Source organism: Oryctolagus cuniculus, chromosome 10 (assembly GCF_964237555.1).
Source record: "Oryctolagus cuniculus chromosome 10, mOryCun1.1, whole genome shotgun sequence".
Lineage (NCBI taxonomy): Eukaryota > Metazoa > Chordata > Mammalia > Lagomorpha > Leporidae > Oryctolagus > Oryctolagus cuniculus.
Genome location: NC_091441.1, coordinates 99,734,538 through 99,755,740, shown reverse-complemented (window position 1 = coordinate 99,755,740; position 21,203 = coordinate 99,734,538). Strand labels below are relative to the sequence as shown.

Below are 21,203 nucleotides of genomic sequence, written 5' to 3'. Positions count from 1 at the left end.
CTGAGCCCCTGCTCCTTTCCCCCCAGGGCAGCCTTTGTTGTCCAGCCTGTCCCCAGTGACTAGCCCCACATTGTACCTTTGTACCTAGTTGGGCTGGCTTGGCGAGTGGGAAGGCAACTTTGAGTTTCTAGGAAGCACTTTCTTTTTTTTTTTTTTTTTTTAAATTTTTTTTTAAGATTTTATTTATTTATTTGAGAGGTAGAGTTACAGACAGTGAGAGGGAGAGAGAGGGAGAGAGGTCTTCCATCTGCTGGTTCACTCCCTGGATGGCCACAACGGCTGGAGCTGTGCTGATCCAGGTCTCCCCTGCCGAGCCAGGTCTCCCACGCGGGTACAGGAGCCCAAGGCCTTGGGTCATCTTCCATTGCTTTCCCAGGCCACAGCAGAGAGCTGGATGGGAAGAGGAGCATCCGGGGCTAGAACCGGCGCCCATATGGGATGCCGGCACCGCAGGCGGAGGATTAGCCTATTGAGCCGCGGCGCCGGCCCCTCTAGGAAGCACTTTCTTGAAAATGTCTGATTATTAATGTGAGCACTTAGTTTATTCCCAGTGTGTTTTATGATTTAGTAATGTACTTAAATCTTAATTGAATACTTTTGTATGAAGTTTGGAGGGACTGGTATGCATAACATCTGAAGCTTCACACCTAGCATAGGGTAGGTACTCAGTAAATATTAATTATTAGGCTGCCTTGGGATAATTATAGTTTGCTTTCATTGGGTTCTTTTGGTTTCAGAAGGACCTGAAGATGTGGTCATTCATTCTTTCCCACTTGGATTCTGCTGAGACTGGCCGCACACCTTTCATTCTCCATTGCCACTCCACTTCCCCATTGACCTGCTGTGACTGAATGGATTATAGGAGCAGTCCTTAGTCCTTGTCTTTGGGCTCAGTTTAACCTCTCTCTCTCTCTCTCTCTCTCTCTCTCTCTGCCACAATGGCAGAGGCTGGGCGAGGCCGAAGCCAGGAGCTTCAGCTGGGTCTTCCTCGGGGGTGGCAGGGGCTCAAGCACTTGGGCCGTCTTCCGCTGTTTCCCCAGGCACATTAGCAGGGAGCTGGGTTGGAAGTGGGGCAGCTGGGACACAAACCAGCATCCATATGTTATGTGGAGTCTCAGGAGATGGCTTTACTCACTACACCACAAAGCTGGCCCCACACAATTTTGTTTACTTGTAAAAAGCATAATATAAAATTTACCATCTTGGGGTGGACGTTTTTGGCACAGTGGATTAAGTTGCTACTTGATATGCCTGCATTGCATATCTTTGTGCCTGGGTTGAATCTTGTCTTTGCTTTTGTTCCAGCTTCCTGCTAATGCTATCCTGAGAGGCGGGATCAACTAATGGATCCTGCCGTCCTCATGGGAGACCTGGATGTTACTGGGCTCCTGGCTTCAGCCTAGTCCAGCTCCTGCTGATGTGGACATCTGGGGAGTAAACCAGAGGATGGGAGATTCCTTTCTGTCTCACCTACTCTCTCTCTGCCTTTCAAACAAGTGAAAATAAATCTTAAAAAATGACCATCTTAAGTTTGAGGTGTACTGTTTAGCAGTGAGTAATGTTTTACAGCAGCATGTAGAGTTCAGTGAGGTGTGGAGGGAACTGTTTTTCAGTGAGCCTCATCACATAAACTGTTAAAAATCTACTCAGGTTAAAAGCCATGGTCCAGTGGAGAAAGGCTATTCATCCCCGGGGTTTGAGCCTTGTTTTTCTTTCCTTTCTCTTGAGGCGGTTGCACCTGGGTGAATTTAGCCCCCTCTATTAATCCTCCTTCACTTTACTGCCTTTCCCAAACCACCACCAGCAGCAGAAACCACTGCCCTTTGTGGATCTCTGCTTGGTGTCTGTGATGTGTGAGAATTTGCAAGGATTTCCCACCTGAGAGAAATGTTCAGAGTAGCTGTTGCCTGATGGACTGCTATGCTCTGGTTGCTTCTCAGAGGTGGTCCTTGTTTCTCTTGTTTTTCCTTTAAATCTCTCACTGTGTGTGTGACCCCGACCCTGTGGAGTCCTCGTGCTCCCTGGCGGAGTCTCCTGTGCTTGCCCCACAGGGCATGAGGCTGCTATCTGGAGTCCTCACTGGTGACTTTATTTAAGACTTTGCTCACCTGATGTCAAAGAGTGAAAAAGGCCTGTTTTTAACTGGGAGCAGTTTGTTGGTATTTGGAACCCAAATAAACAGTGACATTATATCATTGTTTCCATTGTGTTGAGCACATCCTCTTGGTCATCAATCAGATTAAGCTGTTTTAAGCTGGTTAACCCTGTAAAATTTTTTGTATTAATGTTAGACTGGCAGTTAATATTTAACTTCTAAGAGTATGTGCCACATAGAACCTAAAATGGTTGTTTTAGTTAAGGTGTGTCTGCTTTTTTACTTTTTCTAAAACCATTTAAATCAGGAACATGGAATTTATTTTAATTTAGCTTTAAAATAAAAATTTTATCTTCCTTAAATGTAATTGCTGTGGTGCACAGTAGCAGTTTGACAGTGTAAGTACTCTTTTTTGGTAGCATAACAGTTGGGGAGTTCCAGGTTCCTGGGTTTGGTGGGGTGGGCTACCTGTGCTTTATTTTGTGTGGTGAATAATGGGTTGACTCTCACTTTTCCTTCATTCTTGGAGAGTAAAAACCAGTAGAAAGCTGTTCTTCCAAAATTGTGAGGTTTGGATATCTGAAAGTTTGATTCATTGTGAGTTTTTTTTTTTTTATATATGAGGAAACATGAAATGTATTGCAGTTGAGTTTGTGCCACATACGGATTTGTTTCTGGCATTTGCTGAGTGGAGAGCATGAGTGACCTGAGCCTCTTGAGTTCACCATCACTGGATAGGTTTGGGGAGACAGCCTGAGAGAAATGGAGTTGGCTCTCTCCAGGAGCTAGGGTTCCTGGGGAGTGCTTTCTGTTTGCCAGGGGCTTTGGGCCATCTGGACAGAGTGGGTCCTAAGGGCCTGGGCTTCATGCATGGTTCCCTGGCCTCCACCGATGACTGTGTTGCCACGTGTATCCATGTAGGGATTGGTACTGGTACTGGTGACAAGAGGGGCCAGAGGTTCCTTTCCTGCTGAACCTTAGTGCCTGGGTCCTTGCCGGTCCCTGTACAGTGCTTTGCAGTGACTGACCTAGGAGCCTTTCTATGGACTTAACTCTAGGGCAGCTTTTACATATTTTAGTTCACAAAGGACACCACCTTTTAGGCATTAGTGAAGATACGATTTTGTAACTTCTGCTCTTCACTTGAGCATTGCCAGGTGAGGTAGTGGGCAAGCATTGGTCCAGCTATTGGCAGATGTGGGGGACTTGCCACCCCAGTTAACTCTGCTTCCTTTGGGCACAGGTACATCCCTGCAGGAAGTCTCAGGGTCTTGGGGTTCCTGGGCACCCACCCCAGCAAGTCCTTTGATTGTTGGGGAATTGCTGGTCAGGAACCTGGTGGAGATCCCCTGGCCCCCTGCTCAGGTATTCTTCTTCTTCTTCTTCTTCTTTTTTTTTTTTTAAAAGATTTATTTATTTACTTGAGAGGCATAGTTACAGAGAGAGAGAGAGGTCTTCCATCTGCTGGTTCACTCCCCAATGGCCACATAGACCAGAGCTACACCGATCAGTAGCCGGGAGCCAGGAGCTTCTTCCAGGTCTCCCACGTGGGTGCAGGGGCCCAAGCACTTGAATCATCCTCTACTGCTTTCCTAAGCCATCAGCAGGGAGCTGAATTGGAAGTGGAGCAGCTGGGACTTGGGTTCCAGCACTGCAGGCAGATACAGGCTCCGGCTCCCCGGCTGACTTCCCGTGGAAGTGCTGCCTCAGTGGTGCTGTTAGGTAGAGTGTAAGCCTGGCCCAGTGGGGTTTTGGATGGGTTTCTAGGGGCCTTTGAGGTTCTCTCAGATGTTGGCAACTCTTGGGTCAGGAGCACAGGCTTTTAACAAGAGAGGAGGGAGCAAGAGAAGACAGCTCAGGTGGCTGCTTCTGGGGCAGCAGTGTCCCTGTCGAGGCTTTGTGGGCTCTAGTACTTTCGAAGTTTCTCTGCCCCTGGGATGCACTGTCTAAGACTGAGGGATAGAATTGCTGCTAGGAAGGTTTTAATTTTTAATATACTCAATACCACATACTGTTTCTCTCTCTCTCACACACACACATTTATTTCAAAGAGTAATAGAAGGAGACAGAAAGACCTTTCATCTGCTGGTTCACTCCCCAAATGGCCAGGGCTGGGTCAGGCTGAAGCCAGGAGCCTGGAACTCCACTTGGGTCTCCCAGGTTGGTAGCAGGAGCCCAAGAATTTGGTCCGTCCTCTGCTGCTTTCCCAGGTGCATCAGTAGGGAGCTGGATCAGAAGCAGAGTAGCTGCAACTCAAGCATTCTGGTAATGGGATGCCAGCATTGTAGGCGGTGGCTTAACGTGTTGCCACAACGCTAGCCTTGGGAGGGTTATTCTTCATGAGTGTGCATTTCACTGGCTTCTAGGGCAGCACCGAGAGTTCAGTCTTGGTAATGGGCACTGCACTGGGTACTGGCCAGGGAGTGAGTCCTCTATTTCCTCCTCTTGTTGTCAGTAGGAGCTCTGTGAGCTATACAGTGCAGATTTCAGCTGAGATTGCTTGAGCTCTTCCTGGTGTTCCAGAAAGTATGATATGTGTATGTGAAGTACGGTAGGGCTTATCTCCTTCATGGCCTTTGTCCAGGTTCCTGGATACTCTTCTTACACCATCCTCTGGCCACACCAGGCTCTTTCTGAGCCTCAATCCCTCTGCAGTGACTAAGGGTGGGTTTGAGACTGTGAGTAAAAAAAAACCTTCCAGAAGGATGTCCTAATACAGAGATGTGGATGGAGCCTACAGTTTCCTCGGATGTGCAGAAATGACCGTTGCTCGTGGGAAAGAATCATCAGAAAGACACAAGTCTGTTTTTTGCCAAGTTGCAAAAAGATCTTTTTTCCCCAGAGCATGGAAAACCAACACATAGTAGTTGGAGTTGTGCCTTGGACATTGCCTGCCTGCTAAATGCAGAGCACTTAGTCATACCATGAAACAGACACCATATCGTCATGTGTCCTCAGATAGCAGGCTGAGCTTATGCTCCTGGTAGGGCAGGGTGTGTCTCATAACTGAGGCTGTTTTCAGATAAGCTGAGAATTTTTAAATTGAGAACCAGAATAGAAAGTAAAAGGTCAGTTATCTAATAAGAGGGAAAGTAAGTAAAGAGTAAAAACCAAGGAAAAAGCTATTTTTAAAAAAAAGTTTTTATTATTTGAAAGACAGAGTTACAGAGGGAGAAGAGACAGAGATTTTCCATCCTCTGTTTCACTCCCACATGGCTGCAATGGCCAGAACTGGGCCAGACCTAAGCCAGGAGCTTTTCTAGGTCTCCCATGTGGGTGCAGGGGCTTTCCCAGATTTATTGGAAAGGAGCTGGATGGGAAGTGGAGCAATTGGGACTCTAATTGCCCATGTAAGATGCTGGCAGCAGCTTAACCAGCTAAGCTACAACACCAGCCCCAGAAAGAGCTGTTTTTTTTTTTTTTTAAAGATTTATTTATTTATTTGAAAGAGTTACACAGGAAGAGAAGGAGAGAGAGAGAGAGAGGGGTCTTCGATCTGCTGGTTCACTCCTCAGTTGGCTACAATAGCCAGAGCTGGGCTGATCCAGAGCCAGGAGCTTCTTCTGGGCCTCCCGCGTGGGTGTAGGGGCCCAAAGCAGTTGGGCCGTCTTCCACTGCTTTCCCAGGCACATTAGCAGTGAGCTAAATTGTAAGTGGAGCAGCTGGGACTCGAACTGGTGCCCATATAGGATGCTGGTGCTGCAGGCTGGGGCTTTACCTGCTAAGCCACAACGCTGGCCCCCCAAAAAAGCTATTTTTTAAAAGTCCTATATCAGGTGTATGTCTGGCACTGTGTAGTGCCAGGCATACATTAGTAATTGCAACAAGTATGTCTCTGCCATTCCACAACTTAATCTTGTTAGGTTGTGGATTGAGCTGAGACATTACCTAAATAAGAAATACAGTGCATAAGAAAGGAAAAGGCTGTTAAAGGAAGTATTATGTGAAAGTTAAAGAAAACTCTGAAGTTACAATAGTTTAAGAGAATATGCAACAACAGACCTAGACGAAGATTTGTAGTTAATTTTCATTTTACTTGAAAGAAAGAGATCTTCCATTTGCTGGTCTATTCAAATAAAAATCTGCAAAGCTGGGGCTGGGCCACGTTGAAGCCAGAAGCCTGGAACTCCATCCAGGTCTCCCACATGGGTGCCGAGGCCCAAGGATTGGGGCCATCCTACAGTGCTCTCCTGGGCATGTGAAACTGGGAGCCAGATTAGAAGTGGAACAGTTGGGGCCGTCGCTGCGGCTCAATAGGCTAATCCTCCACTTGCGGCACTGACACACCGGGTTCTAGTCCCGGTCGGGGCGCCGGATTCTGTCCCGGTTGCTCCTCTTCCAGGCCAGCTCTCTGCTGTGGCCCGGCAGGGCAGTGGAGGATGGCCCAAGTGCTTGTGTCCTGCACCCGCATGGGAGACCAGGAGGAAGCACCTGGCTCCTGCCTTCGGATCAGCGTGGTGCGCTGGCCGCAGCGGCCATTGGGGGGTGAACCAACAGTGAAGGAAGACCTTTCTCTCTGTCTCTCTCTCACTGCCCACTCTGCCTGTCTTTAAAAAAAAAAAAAAAAAAAAAGTGGAACAGCTGGGACTAGAAGCTGTGCCCTTATTGGATGCCAACATCACAGGCAGTGGCTTAACCTGTTACACAACAACACAGGCCCCTCAATTCCATTCTTTTTTTTTTTTTTTTTTTTTTTTTTTTTTGATAGGCAGAGGGCAGAGTGGACAGTGAGAGAGAGAGACAGAGAGAGAAAGGTCTTCCCTTGCCGTTGGTTCACCCTCCAATGGCCGCCGCTGCAGCCGGCGCACCGCGCTGATCCGATGGCAGGAGCCAGGATCCAGGTGCTTTTTCCTGGTCTCCCATGGGGTGCAGGGCCCAAGCACCTGGGCCATCCTCCACTGCACTCCCTGGCCATAGCAGAGAGCTGGCCTGGAAGAGGGGCAACCGGGACAGAATCCGGCGCCCCGACCGGGACTAGAACCCGGTGTGCCGGCGCCGCAAGGTGGAGGATTAGCCTATTGAGCCACGGCGCCGGCTTCCATTCTTTACACCTTTGTAGAGCAACAAAATGTGTTTGATTCTTTGGGGGCATGTGCTATCTTAGGGGTGCTTGTAGTCTCCACTATTGGGGTGGGCGTGTGTATAAATGTGAGTGACATGGGCACCGAGAGAGACTGTGCTGGGCATGGCAGAATTCCCAGGGGCTGAGAGCTGGCTAAGTTGCCATTCAGGATTTTCTAAATTTACTTTTTTTTAAATTTATTTATTTTATTTGAAATGCAGTTACAGAGAGGCAAAGAGAAAGAGAGGTCTTCGATCTGCTGGTTCACCCCCAAATGGCTGCAGTGAACCAGCTCCCATATGGGATGCCGGCATTTGCTACACCACAGCACTGGCCCCTAAATACACTTTTTTTTTTTTTTTTTTTTTAAGATTTGTTTATTTATTTGAAAGAGCAACAGAGAGGCAGAGAGAGAAAGAGGTCTTATTCCATCTCCTGGTTCACTCCCCAAATGACCACAACGGCTGGAGCTGAGCCGATCTGAAACCAGGAGCCAGGAGCTTCTTCTGGATCTTCCACACAGGTGGAGGGCCTCAAGGACTTGGGCCATCTTCCACCGCTTTCTCAGGCCATTGCAGAGAGCTAGATAGGAAGAGGAGCAGCCAGGAGTCAAACTGGTGGCCATATGGCTTGCTGGCACTGCAGGGGGTAGCTTTACCCAGTATGCCACAGCGCCAGCCCCCTAAATACGTTTCTAAGGGACAGGGCTTTTGGGTCCTAAGAAGCTGGTGAACAAGACCCAAACGTGAGGAGTATTGACCAATTTTTGGATTTTTTTTTTAAGTTTTGAGGTCACAGGATTCAGCCACATTCTTTGCTTTTATGTTTCTTTCTTTCTTTATTATTTATTTGAAAGGCGGAGTTACAGAATGGCAGAGGCAGAGAGAGAGAAAGGTCTTCCATCTGCTGGATCACTCCCCAGATGGCTGCAAAGGCCAGAGCTGCGCCAATCCAAAGCCAGGAGCTTCTTCTAGGTCTCCCACGCAGGAGCAGGGGCCTAAGAACTTGGGCCATTTTCCACTGCTTTCCTAGGTACATTAGCAGGGAGCTGGATCAGAAGTGGAGCAGCCGGGACTCCAGTTGGCGCCCATATGGGATGCTGGCACTGCAGGCAGTTGCTTTACCCTGCTACACCACAGCCCCAGCCCAACTTTATGTTTTAAGTGTGAGCAGAAAACATAAACTGACATCACACACACCCGATTATCTGCTTCCCAATTTTGTCACACTTTACTATCTGTCATATTTTCATTTTATAACTGTTTTAGAAGATTTATTTTTTTGAAAGGCAGAGCTTTAGAGAGGCAGACACAGAGGTGGGGGGGTCTTCCATCTGCTGATTTACTCCCCAAATGGCTGCAATGGCTGGAGCTGGGCTGATTCGAAGCCAGGAGCCAGGAGCTTCTTCCTGGTCTTCCATGTAGGTGCAGGGTTCAAGGACTTGGACCATCTTATTATTGCTTTCTCAAGCCATAGTGGAGAGCTAAATTCGAAGTGGAGTGGCCAGTATTCAAACCAGCGCCCATATGGGATGCCAGCACTGCAGGCAGCAACTTTAACCACTACGCCAGAGCGCCAACCTCTGTTACTTTTAAACTGATTTATATATATAAACATTTTTTATTTGAAAGGCTGAGTGACTGAGGATGGGTGAGATATCATCTACTTGTTCACTCCGCAGATGCCTGCAATAGTTGGCACTGGGCCAGGCTAAAGCCAGGAGCCCTATACAAGTCTCCTACAAGAGTGGCAGGAACCCAGGTATTTTGGGCCATCATCTGCTGCTTTCCAGGTACATAATCAGGAATCTGGATGAGAAACAAGCAAGACTGCATCCTAGGCACTCTGTAAATGGAATACAAGTGCTCAAGTGGGTGCTTGCTTAGCCCGCTGTGCTGCAAGACCTGCCTTGTTTCATATATATATATATATATATACACACACACACACACATATACATATATGTAAGATTTATTTCATTTATTTGAAAGATAGAGCTACAGAGAGAGAGACAAAGACAGAAGTCTTCCATCTACAGTGTACTCTCCAAATGGCCACAGCCTGAGCTGAGCTGATCTCGAGCCAGGAGCCAGGAGCGAAGTAGAGCAGCCAGCAAGCGAACCTTCCTCCATATGGGATGACGGCACTGCAGGCCAGGGCTTTAACCCACTGTGCCACAGCGCTGGCCCCTCATAAGTATTTTTAAATATTTATTTATTTATTTATTTGAAAGACAAAACAGTTTCATCTGGGTCTCTCATGGGTGGCAGGGGCCCAAGCACATGGGCCTGGGTGCATTAGCATGAAGCTGGATGAAGAATGGAGAAGCCAAGACACAAACCAGCATGTCAGCATGGGATGTTGGGGAATGCCAGCTTAGGAAATGGTGGCTTAACCCACCTGTTCCTTGTGTCTTTAAAATCTGTTTAAGGGGGTGGACGTCGTGGCATAGTGGTTAAGCTGTTGCTTGGGACACTGGAGTGCCAGTTGGAGGCCAGGCTGCTAAGATCCAGCTTCCTGTTCATGCATCCTGGTAGGCAGTAGATGATGACTTGAATTCCTTCTGTCCAGTTGGGAGACCTAGATGGAGTTCTGCTGCTCAGCTGGGAGACTAGCTGTTGCAGGCATTTGGGGAGGGAACTAGCTCATGGAAGATCTCTCTCTCCCCTTCTGTCACTCTGCCTTACAAATAAATAATCTTTTTTTTTTTTTTTAAGATTTATTTATTTATTTGAAAGTCAGAGTTACAGAGAGAGAGAAGAGGCAGAGAGAGAGAGAGGTCTCCCGTCCGATGGTTCACTCTTCAGATGGCCGCAATGGCTGGAGCTGCGCCGATCCGAAGCCAGGAGCCAGGAGCTTCCTCCCAGTCTCCCACGTGGGTGCAGGGGCCCAAGGACTCAGGCCATCTTCCACTGCTTTCCCAGGCCACAGCAGAGAGCCAGATTGGAAGAGGAGCAGCCGGGACTAGAACCGGCACCCACATGGGATACTGGAGCTTCAGGCCAGGGCGTTAACCCACTGTGCCACAGCACCAGCCCCACAAATAAATAATCTTAAAAAGTCAGAGACCCTTAGAAGCCCCTCTTTTTTTCTTTTGTTAATTCTTGCCCTCTTTTCCCAGAGTGACTACAATCCTGAATTTGATATTTATGATCCCAAGCACGATTTTATTTCTTACTACATATGAATCCATAAAACAGTGTATTGCTTATTAAACTTTTAAATCTTTATGCAGTGGTTGTGCTTTTTGTTAAACACTTTCTCTTGATATTTGTCCATCTTGATGGTAACGGTTTTAGTTCATTTTAGTTTTCCTGCAGAGTTCCATGACCTTCCATAAAAATCTGGTGATGCTGTCTGTCTCCCATTCATGGACTTTGAGTGGTTCCTCGCTTTCCAGTGTTGGTAGTGAATGTACTTATGCCATCTCTCACGTATGTGTGTGCCTAGGAGTGGAAGGGCACTGGTGGCCAATGTGCCCTCTCCAGGCTCTGGTTGGACCAGCTGACACTTCCACCAGGAGCTGTCTAGTTCCTTCCCACCAGTGATACCAAATTGGAATGTTTTGGCCCAGCTAATTGTGGGAAGCTTTTTCATGTTTTAATTTTCTTTTCCCTGATTACTGGAGAGATTGAGCATCTTTTTGTATGTGAATTTCGTTTTCTGTGAATTACTGTTGTGTTGTCTTTCCATCTTCAAGCATTTTTTATTTATTTTTTAAAGATTTATTTATTCATTTGAAGGAGTTTCAGAGAGAGAATGACATCTGCTGGTTCACTCCCCAGAGCTTCTCTGTCCAGCACTGAGCCAGACCGGGGCCAGGAGCTTCTTCCATGCCTCCCATGAGGGTAACAGGGGCCCAGACATTTGGTCCATCTTCCGCTGCTTTTCCCAGGCCCTTAGTTGGGAGCTGGATCAAAAGTAGAGCGACTGGGACAGGAACCAGTGCCCATCTGGGATGCCAGCATCACAAGCTGCAGCTTTTCCTGCTATGTCACAGCGCTGGCCCCTTAACCAATTTTTAATTTTTTAGTTTGCCTGATTTAAAAATGTAAAAAAGATTATTTATTTATTTCAAAGACAGAATTAGAGAAGGGGAGAGAGATCTGCCATCTGCTGGTTCCCTCCCCAAATGACTGCAATGGCTGGGGCTGGGCTGTGTTGAAGCCAGGAGCCTGGAACTACATCTGGGTGTCTCACGTGGGTGGCAGTGGCCACAGTACCTGGACCATCATCTGCTGCCTTCCCTGGTGCCTTAGTAGGGAACTGGGTTGGAGGTGGGGAGCTAGTACTCGAACCCATGCTCAAATGTAATGTCAGTGTTACAGGTGGCAGCTTTACCGGCTGTACCACAATGCCAGTCCCTACCTGATGTTTTTTGATGCATTGAAAAAACTTTGTCTAAAGATGTGGTCAGCTTTATCTGAATTATTTATTTATTTATTTATTTATTTTTAAGATTTATTTTATTTATTCTAAAGATAGAGTTACAAAGAGAAGTAGAGACAGAGAGAGAGGTCTTCCATCCACTGGTTCACTCCCAAGATGGCCGCAACGGCTGGAACTGCGCCGATCTGAAGCCAGGAGCCAGGAGCTTCTTCCTGGTCTCCCCTTGGGTGCAGGGTCCCAAGGACTTGGGCCATCTTCTACTGCTTTCCCAGGCCATAGCAGAGAGCTGGATCATAAGAGGAGCAGCCTGGAGTAGAACCGGCGCCCATATGGGATGCTGGTGCTTCAGGCCAGGGCATTAACCCGCTGAGCCACAGCGCTGACCCCACTTTTTTTTTTTTTTAAGATTGATTTATGGGCTGGTTTGTTTTATTTATTTGAATGGCAGAATTAGGCAGAAGCAGAGAAAGATAGAGATAGATAGATAGATGTCTTCCATCCACTGGTTCACTCCCCAGATGGCCACAATGGCTGGAGCTGTGCCGATCCGAAGCCGGGAGCCTGGAGCTTCTTGGTGCAGGGGCCCAAGGACTTGGGCCATCTTTACTGCTTTCCCAGGCCATAGCAGGGAGCTGGATCAGAAGTGGAGCAGCAGGACTTAAACCGGCCCCATGTGTAACCTTTTGAGATGGGCATTTTTTCACTATGCAGGATTCCTTGGTAATTTATCTAAGTTGTTGAGTGTATCAGTGGTTCGTTCCTTTTTATTACTCATTAGTATTCCATGGTGTGGATGTACCAGTTTGTTTTAGTCATTAACCTACTAAAGGAAATTTGTTGAAAAGAGAGTGCCTCTCCCCACACCCATCAAATTGCCTTTGCACCATTATCAGAAATGAGTTGCACATATTTTTATAATCTGTTTTTGAGTTCTTCTGTTGTGTTGATCTGTGAGTCTGTCCCTCCACCAAAACAGTCTTATTAATATAGCTAAATATCTGACTCATAACATTAAATAAAATGATGCCTCTTTTTCAAAATTGCCTTGACTGTCCTAGGTTCTGTTGCCTTGCCTATAAAAATTTTAGAATAATCTTGTCTAGATCTGCAAAAAAACTTTCTGAGATTTTTATATGAATTGCAATAAATCTTACATTTTTTTACTAGGGTTGCTATAAAAAGATTATCACAACCATAGTGTCTTAAACACACACACACACACACACACTTAATCTTTTATGGTTCTGGAGAACAGAAGTCTAAAATCAAGGTGTTAGTAAGAACTGAGCTTCCTATGTAACCCCTGGGGGAGAATCCATGCCTTCTGGTGGTTACTGGCATTCCTTGGCTTGTTGTTGCCTTACTTCACTCCCTGCATCAGGTTTCACAACCTTTTCCCTGTCTTGTGTGTATGATCACCCTCTGACATGATTGGATTTAGGAGCCATCCAGATAAAGTGATGTCCCCGTGGCAGTATTGCCTTTAAAAAAAAAAAAAAAAAAAGACAGTGGAAGTATTTTTACAGATTATTTTATTTTATTTGGAAGGCAGAGATAGAGATAAAGACAGAGAGGAAGATCTTTAATCTGCTAGTTCACTCCCTGAATGGCTACAATAGCTGGGCTGGGCCAGACTGAAGCTAGGAGCCTGGAAATGCATGTTGGTGGTAGAGGCTCACGCATTTGTGCCATCTTCTGCTTTCCCAGGTGAATCAGAAGTGGATCAGGTAGGACTTGAATCTGCTCATATGGGATGTTGGCATTGCAGGTGGCTGTTGAACCTGCTGCACCACCATGCCAGCCCCAGTTGACAAGTTTATTTACTGTGTTGAGTTTTCTAGTCCATGGACAAAGTATGTCTCTCTGTTTAGATCTTTGCTTTCTTTCCCACCAGCATTGTATAGTTGATAGTTTTCAGTGTACAGATTCTATCCATTTTTTTGGTAGATGTATATCTAATACTTCATTTTAAGTGATTTTTTTTTTTTTTGGACAGGCAGAGTGAACAGAAAGAGAGAGAGAAAGGTCTCCCTTTTGCCGTTGGTTCACCCTCCAATGGCCGCCATGGCTGGTGCGCTGCGGCTGGCACACCGCGCTGATCCGAAGGCAGGAGCCAGGTGCTTCTCCTGGTCTCCCATGGGGTGCAGGGCCCAAGCACTTGGGCCATCCTCCACTGCACTCCCTGGCCACAGCAGAGAGCTGGCCTGGAAGAGGGGCAACTGGGACAGAATCCGGCGCCCCGACCGGGACTAGAACCCGGTGTGTCAGTGCCGCAAGGCAGAGAATTAGCCTAGTGAGCCATGGCGCCGGCCATTAGTATTATATTTTTAACTTTTGAGTCTGCTTGTTCATTGCATTGCATAGAAATATAATTAATTTTTTGCCGGCGCCGCGGCTCACTAGACTAATCCTCTGCCTTGCGGCGCCGGCACACCGGGTTCTAGTCCCGGTCAGGGTGCCGGATTCTGTCCCAGTTGCCCCTCTTCCAGGCCAGCTCTCTGATGTGGCCAGGCAGTGTAGTGGAGGATGGCCCAGGTGCTTGGGCCCTGCACCCCATGGGAGACCAGGAGAAGTACCTGGCTCCTGCCATCGGATCAGCGCGGTGTGCAGGCACAGCGCGCTGGCTGCAGCGGCCATTGGAGGGTGAACCAACGGCAAAGGAAGACCTTTCTCTCTCTCTCTCTCTCTTTCTCTCTCTCTCTGTTCACTCTGCCTGTCAAAAAAAAAAAATATATATATATATATAAAATTAATTTTTTTTTCTCTCTTGAGAGACAGATACAGAGAGTGTTCCCATCTACTGTGCGTTCACTCGCCAAATGCCCACAGCAGTTGTGTCTGAAGCCAGGAGGCAGGAACTGCACCTGGGCCTCCCACATGGATGACAGGAACCCAAATACTTGGAACATCATCTGCCTCACAGGTGCATTTGCAGGAGCTGGATACACTACCAGCTCATCGCCATGATTGTCTCAGTGCCTTTCAATTTGTTATGGTTATGACCTGTGTTGCAGCTCTGGTCTGACCTATATTGGTAGATGTTCTGTGGATATTTCAAAAGGATATGTCTCCTGCTGTTGAATGGAGTACTCTAAATGTTGAGATCGTGTGATGACATTTTGAGTTCTTTTGTATCCTTGCTCATTTTCTTGTTCCATCCATCTTTGAAAAAGTAGTGTTGAAGTTTCCAGCTGTAGGAGGGTACTTCAAAGGGTTCATAGAAAATGCACCCTGGGGCCAGCACTGTGGCGCAGTGGGTTAAAGCCCTGCCTGATGCGCTGGCATCCATATGGGCACCGGTTCTAGTCCCTGCTGCTCCTCTTCTGATCCAGCTCTCTGCTGTGGCCTGGGAAAGCGTGGAGGATGGCCCAAGTCCTTGGGCCCCTGCACCCACATGGAATACCCAGAAGAAGCTCCTGGCTCTTGACTTCTGATTGGCGCAGCTCCAGCCATTGCAGTCATCTGGGGAGTGAGCCAGTGGATGGAAGACCTCTCTTTCTGTCTCTATCTCTCTCTGTAACTCTGTCTTTCAAATAAATAAACTAAATCTTAAGGTGCATTTTCTTTTTCCTTTTTTATCTCTCTCTTTTTTTAATCTGGGGAACAGGCATTTTGCCTAGTACTTATTTATTTATTTGAAAGGCAGAGTTAGAGGCAGAGAGAAAGAGAGGTCTTCCATCTGCTGGTTCACTCCCCAAATGGCCACAGTGGCTGGAACTGCGCCTATCCAAAGCCAGGACCCAGAAGCTTCTTCCGGGTCTCCCATGTGGGTGCAGGGGCCTGAGGACTTGGGCCGTCTTCCATTGCTTTCCCAGGCCATAGCAGGGAGCTGGATCACATGTGGAGCAGCTGGGACTTGAACCGCTGCCTATATAGGATTCCAGCACTGCAAGTGGTGCTTTTACCCACTATACCAGAGGACTGGGCCTCATCTTATCTCTTAATTTCATTTTTCTGTGTAGTTTTTGAAGTCCTCTTATGATTGGGGTTTGTTCATTTCTCCTTTTGGTTCTGTCAGCTTTTCCTTCACATATTTTGCAGTTCTGTTGCTTGTTGCATATGTATTTTAGGTAGCTGTCTTTTTGTGGGCTTACCCTTTTTTCATTATTTAATGTCCCTGTTTGTCTCCAATAATTTTCTTTCTTTATTTTTTTTTATTTTTTGACAGGCAGAGTGGACAGTGAGAGAGAGAGACAGAGAAAGGTCTTCCTTTGCCATTGGTTCACCCTCCAATAATTTTCTTTGAAGTCTATTTTATGTGGGAGTAATAAAGCCACTCTTGATTTCCTTTTTATTTTTTTTTTAATTAATTAATTTATTTGAAAGGCAGAGCTACAGAGCGGCAGAGGCAGAAAGAAAGAGATCTTCCATTTGCTGGTTCACTTCCCAAATGGCCACAATGGCTGGAACTGGGATGAGACAAAACCACAAGTCTGGAACTTCTGTGTCTCCCATGTGAGTGCAGGGGTCTAAGGACATGGGCCGTCTTCACTGCTTTCCCAAGCACATCAGCAGGGAGCTGGATTGGAAGTGGAGCAGCCCGTACTCTAACTGGTGCCCACATGCGATGCCGGCACTGCAGGCCGCGGCTTTACTTGCTACACCATGGGACCAGTCCTGCTGCTTTTCTTTAAGTGATAGTTCCACGATACATCTCTTCCATCCTTTTACTTCAGCCTTTCTTTGTTAGGTAATTCTACTAATTCTGTCATCTTGGTGTCTTTATCAATTGAATGTCTTGTTTCTTTTCTTTAAAAATACTTATTTTATTTATTTGAAAGGCAGAGTTGCATGGGGCCGATGCCGTGGCTCACTTGGTTAATCCTCTGCCTCCGGCGCCGGCATCCCATATGAGTGCCAGGTTCCAGTCTCGGTTGCTCCTCTTCCAGTCCAGCTCTCTGCTGTGGCCCAGGGAGGCAGTAGAAGATGGCCCAAGTGCTTGGGCCCTGCACCGCATGGGAGACCAGGAGGGAGGCCCTGGCTCCTGGTTTCAGATCAGTGTAGCTGCAGCCGTAGCAGCCATTTGGGGGGTGAACCAACGGAAGGAAGACCTTTCTCTCTCTGTCTCGTTGTCTAACTCTGTCAAATAAAAAGAAAAAAAGAAAAAAAAAGGCAGAGTTACAGACAGATCCTTCGATTGGTTCACTGCCCAAATGGCTGCATTGGCCAGGGCTGGGCCAGACTGAATCCAGGAACCAGAAGCTTCCTCTGAGTCTCCCACGTGGATTCAGGGGCCCAGTGACTTGAACCCTGCTCCACTGCTTTCCCAGGTGTTGGAGGAGGAAGACTTCAGGGTGGGCCAGTGGCAGTGAGCGTCTCAGCCCTCCGCTTGGCTTTCTCTGACACTGCCTAAGTGGGGATGTTTGGAAAACCTTGTTACAGTCTTGTGAGGGTGGAAGTCTGGGCTCCCCAGTATGGCTAGGGATGGAGCCATAGTTCTCTGCTGTAGTGTTTGACTGGAGTAGAGCTGTTACCGCCATGAGTTCTATGTGTTGTAGGCTTCCCCTTTTCTGTTCTTTTGGCTAAAAAGAGCAGACTTCCGTTGGAATATTTTTGGTTTTGTTTGTTGGCATTTCTGGGTTTCCTGCTTTTTCAAGTCCAGTTCTGGGATATACGAAGCAAAAAGAAAACCTGGAAAACTCACTCCTATGTTGTTCCTTATTTTCTATTTTTTTTAAAAGATGTATTTATTTGAAAGGCAGAGTTACAGAGAGGCAGAGAGAGAGATCTTCTATCTGCTGGTTCACTCACCAGATGGCTGCAACAACTGAAGCTGCGCCTATCTGAAGGCAGGAGCCAGGAGCTTCTTCTGGGTCTCCCACGTGGGTGCAGGGGCCTGAGGACTTGGGCCATCTTCTGCTGCTTTCCCAGGTCATAGCAGAGAGCTGGATGGGAATGGAGCAGCTGGGACTCGAACCTGTTCCCATATGGGGTGCCAGCACTGCAGGTACCAGCTTTTCCTACTATGCTACAGCCCCAGTTCCTTATTTTCTTTTCTTTCCTTTTTTTTTTTTTTTTTAAAAGACTTACTTATTGGGGCTAGTGCTGTGGCTCAGCGATTTAACGCCCTGGCCTGAAGTGCTGGCATCCCATATGGGCCCCGGTTTTAGTCTCAGCTACTCCTCTTCCAGTCCAGCTCTCTGCTATGGCCTGGGAAAGCAGTAGAAGATGGCTCAAGTGTTTGGGCCCCTGCACCCGCATAGGAGACCAGGAAGAAGCTCCTGGCTTCAGATCGGCACAGCTCCGGCCATTGTGGCCATCTGGGGAGTGAACCAGTAGATGGAAGACCTCTCTCTGTGCCTCTCCTCTCTCTATGTAACTCTGACTTACAAATAAATAAATCTTCAAAAAAAAAAAAAAAAACCCTTATTTATTTATTTGGAAATCAGAGTTACACAGAGAGAGAAGGAGAGGCAGAGAGAGAGAGAAAGAGAGAGAGCTTCCATCAGCTGGTTCACTCCCCAAAGGCCGCAACGGCCAGAGCTGTACTGATCCGAAGCCAGAGGCCAGGAGCTTCTTTCGAGTCTCTTATGTATGTGCAGGGGCCCAAGGACTTGGGCCATCTTTTGCTTTCCCAGGACAATAACAGAGAGCTGGATCAGTAGAGGAGCAGCCGGGACTCGAACTGGTTCCCATATGCCGACACTGCAGGTGGCGGCTTTACCCACTATGCCACAGTACCGGTCCCTTGTTTTCTGAAGTCCCTAGCTGGTCTACTACCTTCTCTGCTTTTAAGAGTCATTTATAAAAAAAGTTACCAAAAAACACAATGTTATTTTAAAAACATTTTTATTTTCATTTAGTTTGAGTGGCAGAGAGAGACAGGAGAGGTCTTCCATCTGCTGATTCATTCCCCAAGTGCCAGCTGGCGCCAGGATCTCGGATCTCAGTCTAGGTCTTCTGTGTGGGTGTCAGGGACTCCAGTACTGGAGCCTTCATCTGCTGCTTCCCAAGATGCTCACATCAGCAGGAAGCTAGATTGGAAGCGTAACTGAACTTTGAACTAGACACTCAGATATAGGATGTGGGCATCTCCAGTGGCAAACACTTCTCATCTTATGTTTATTTTATATATATATATACACACACACATACATATATGCTGTTTAGGATTTTAAATTGTACCTAGTGGGAAAATATGTCTACTGTGTCTTCCAAGAAGTCCAGTCTTTTTCTTTTTTTAATGTTTTTTGATGTCTTCTTAAATAACTTTTTTTTTTAAGATTTTTATGTATTTATTTGAAAGTCAGAGTTATGCAGAGAGAGAGATGTCTTCATCCGATGGTTCACTCCCCAGATGGCCATAATGGCCAGAGCTGTGTCGATCCGAAGCCAGGAGCCAGGAGCTTCTTCCAGGCCTCCCACGCAGGTGCAGGGGCCCAAGGACTTGGGCCATCTTCTGCTTTCCCAGGCCATAGCAGAGAGCTGGATCGGAAGAGAAACAGCCGGGACTAGAACTGGCACCTGTATGGGATGCTGGCACTGCAGGTGGTTGCCCCACCCTCTATACCACAGTGCTGGCCCCTTAAATAACTTCTGTATCTTATCACTGTGTTTTTTTCTGAACGTTTTAAAGTGGGGTTTTTTACATTTGTACGTCTAATCCACTGGGGTTTATCCGGTTTGTGATGGTGGAATAAGGGAGCAACCCAACTGCATTTGTTTTGTGCATAGATGACCACATTTCCTGGCCTTTTTCCAAACTGGCTTTCTGCTGTGTCTGATTCCACAGTCAACTGACCACTCTGCCCTATATGACACTAACTTAAATGTAGTAGCTTTCTGATAATCTTTTTTGTAGAACAAGACTTCCAACTTTGTTGTACTCGCTTGATGTTTGGCTCTGTCCTATGAACTTTAGTGTAAAAACAAGATAAAAAGAAAAGCAAAATTGACAGTAAATAAAACCCTGTTGGAATTGGCTTGAATTTGCGTATGCCACCTGTTTCAAGTGGCCTTGCTTTCTTTAGCCATTTTGTGTTTATCTTGCATTACCTAGGTCAAAAATGTCACGTGACCCTTGGTAGCATGGGCTCAGGGCAGGGCTTAATCTTAGCAGAATGGCAGAGTTGTCAGGGTTGTGGTCACCTGCCAGGTCCCACAATGCGTGTGTATGGCTGCTCACCTTAGAACAGGTGTCCTAAGTGCCAGAAGCCAGTGGGAGGCCAGAGGATAATGTGCAGGTTTCTGTCACTCAGTTGGGTGGGGAGCAAGAGAGGCCAAATAAATCTGTTCACTGGCTGGGGTTCACAGATGTGCATTTATTTTTTCTAAATATTTTATTTATTTATTTATTTGATTTATAAAGCTGCAGACAGAGGGAGAGAGAAAGGTCTTCCATCCACTGGTTCACTCCCCAAATGACGCCAGTGGCCAGAGCTGGGCAGATCTGAAGACAGGAGCCCAGAACTTCTTCTGGGTCTCTCACGCAGGTGCAGGGGCCCAGGCACTTGAGCCATCTTCCACTGATTTCCCAGGCCATAAGCAGAGAGCTGGATTGGAACAGGAGCAACTGGGACTCTAACCAGCGCCCTTTTAGGATATTGGTGCCGCAGGCGGAGGCTTAGCCTACTGTGCCACAGCACTGGCTCTAGCAAATGTGCATCTAATAACCACGTCATGGGATTGATGCTTGGGGTAAGAGGAGTGGGCAGTAACTACATTTCTCTGTGCAGATTACTTGTTATTTAGTCTTTACAAAGGTATTCTTAAAAGCTTTAATTAATTAATTTCCACATGGCTTTATGTATGCATGCATACATTTTCTTATCCCCTTGAACCATTTCAAGATGGCTTGCACAGTGTTTGGCTCTTCATTCTTACATACTTCACAATACAACTCATGAGATTAAGGATAATTTCCTGTAGAGGCATACCACTGTCATATCTTGTAAGAAAATTATCAGTCAATCTACATACAAAATTCCCCAGTTGCCCATTTGGGAGCTTTGTGATTTTTAAAAAGTAAATCCAGGGGGCAGTCAAGATTCACACATCATGTCTGGTTGCTGTCTCTAAGTCTGCAGTTGTCACCTGTGTTTAGGTATGTAAACATTTGGAGAGACCAGGCCAGTTATCTTGTTAGAGGGTCTCAAATTCTAGAGTTAACCGATAGTCTTTCCCTATTACCCACATTCCCTGTAAATTGGAAATTAGGTCTAGAGCAGTGCTACCCAACAGAAATATGGTATGAGCCGTGTTTCATTTAAGTTTTCCTGATTTTTTTTTTTAATTTATTTTATTTTATTTTCCTGACAGAGTGGACAGTGAGAGAGACAGACTAAGAGAGAAAGGTCTTCTTTTACTGTTGGTTCACCCCCCAATGGCCGCTGCGGCCGGCGCACCGTGCTGATCCGAAGCTGGGAGCCAGGTGCTTCTCCTGGTCTCCCATGGGGTGCAGGGCCCAAGCACTTGGGCCATCCTCCACTGCCTTCCCGGGCCACAGCAGAGAGCTGGACTGGAAGAGATGCAACCAGGACCAGAACCCAGTGTGCCGGTGCCGCAAGGCGGAGGATTAGCCTTTTGAGCCACGGTGCTGGCCAGTTTTCCTGATTTTAACTTGATTAACAAAAGCAAGTGAAATTATTTTAGTAATTATTTAATGCTTCTTTATTTACAATTAATATTTCTTATTTAATATATTCTACTTAATATATT

At 46.8% G+C, this 21,203-nt stretch overlaps 1 protein-coding gene across 12 annotated transcripts in view; it reads left to right on the top strand.

The window, feature by feature from the left end:
• DAG1 (dystroglycan 1) overlaps positions 1-21,203 on the top strand; it is a 79,425-nt gene that overhangs the window by 36,255 nt on the left and 21,967 nt on the right. The window contains exon 1 of one of the 12 annotated variants that reach the window (XM_070049796.1): positions 17,228-17,493. The gene's annotated coding sequence lies outside the window, so the exon portion shown is untranslated. 12 annotated transcript variants of the gene reach the window in all.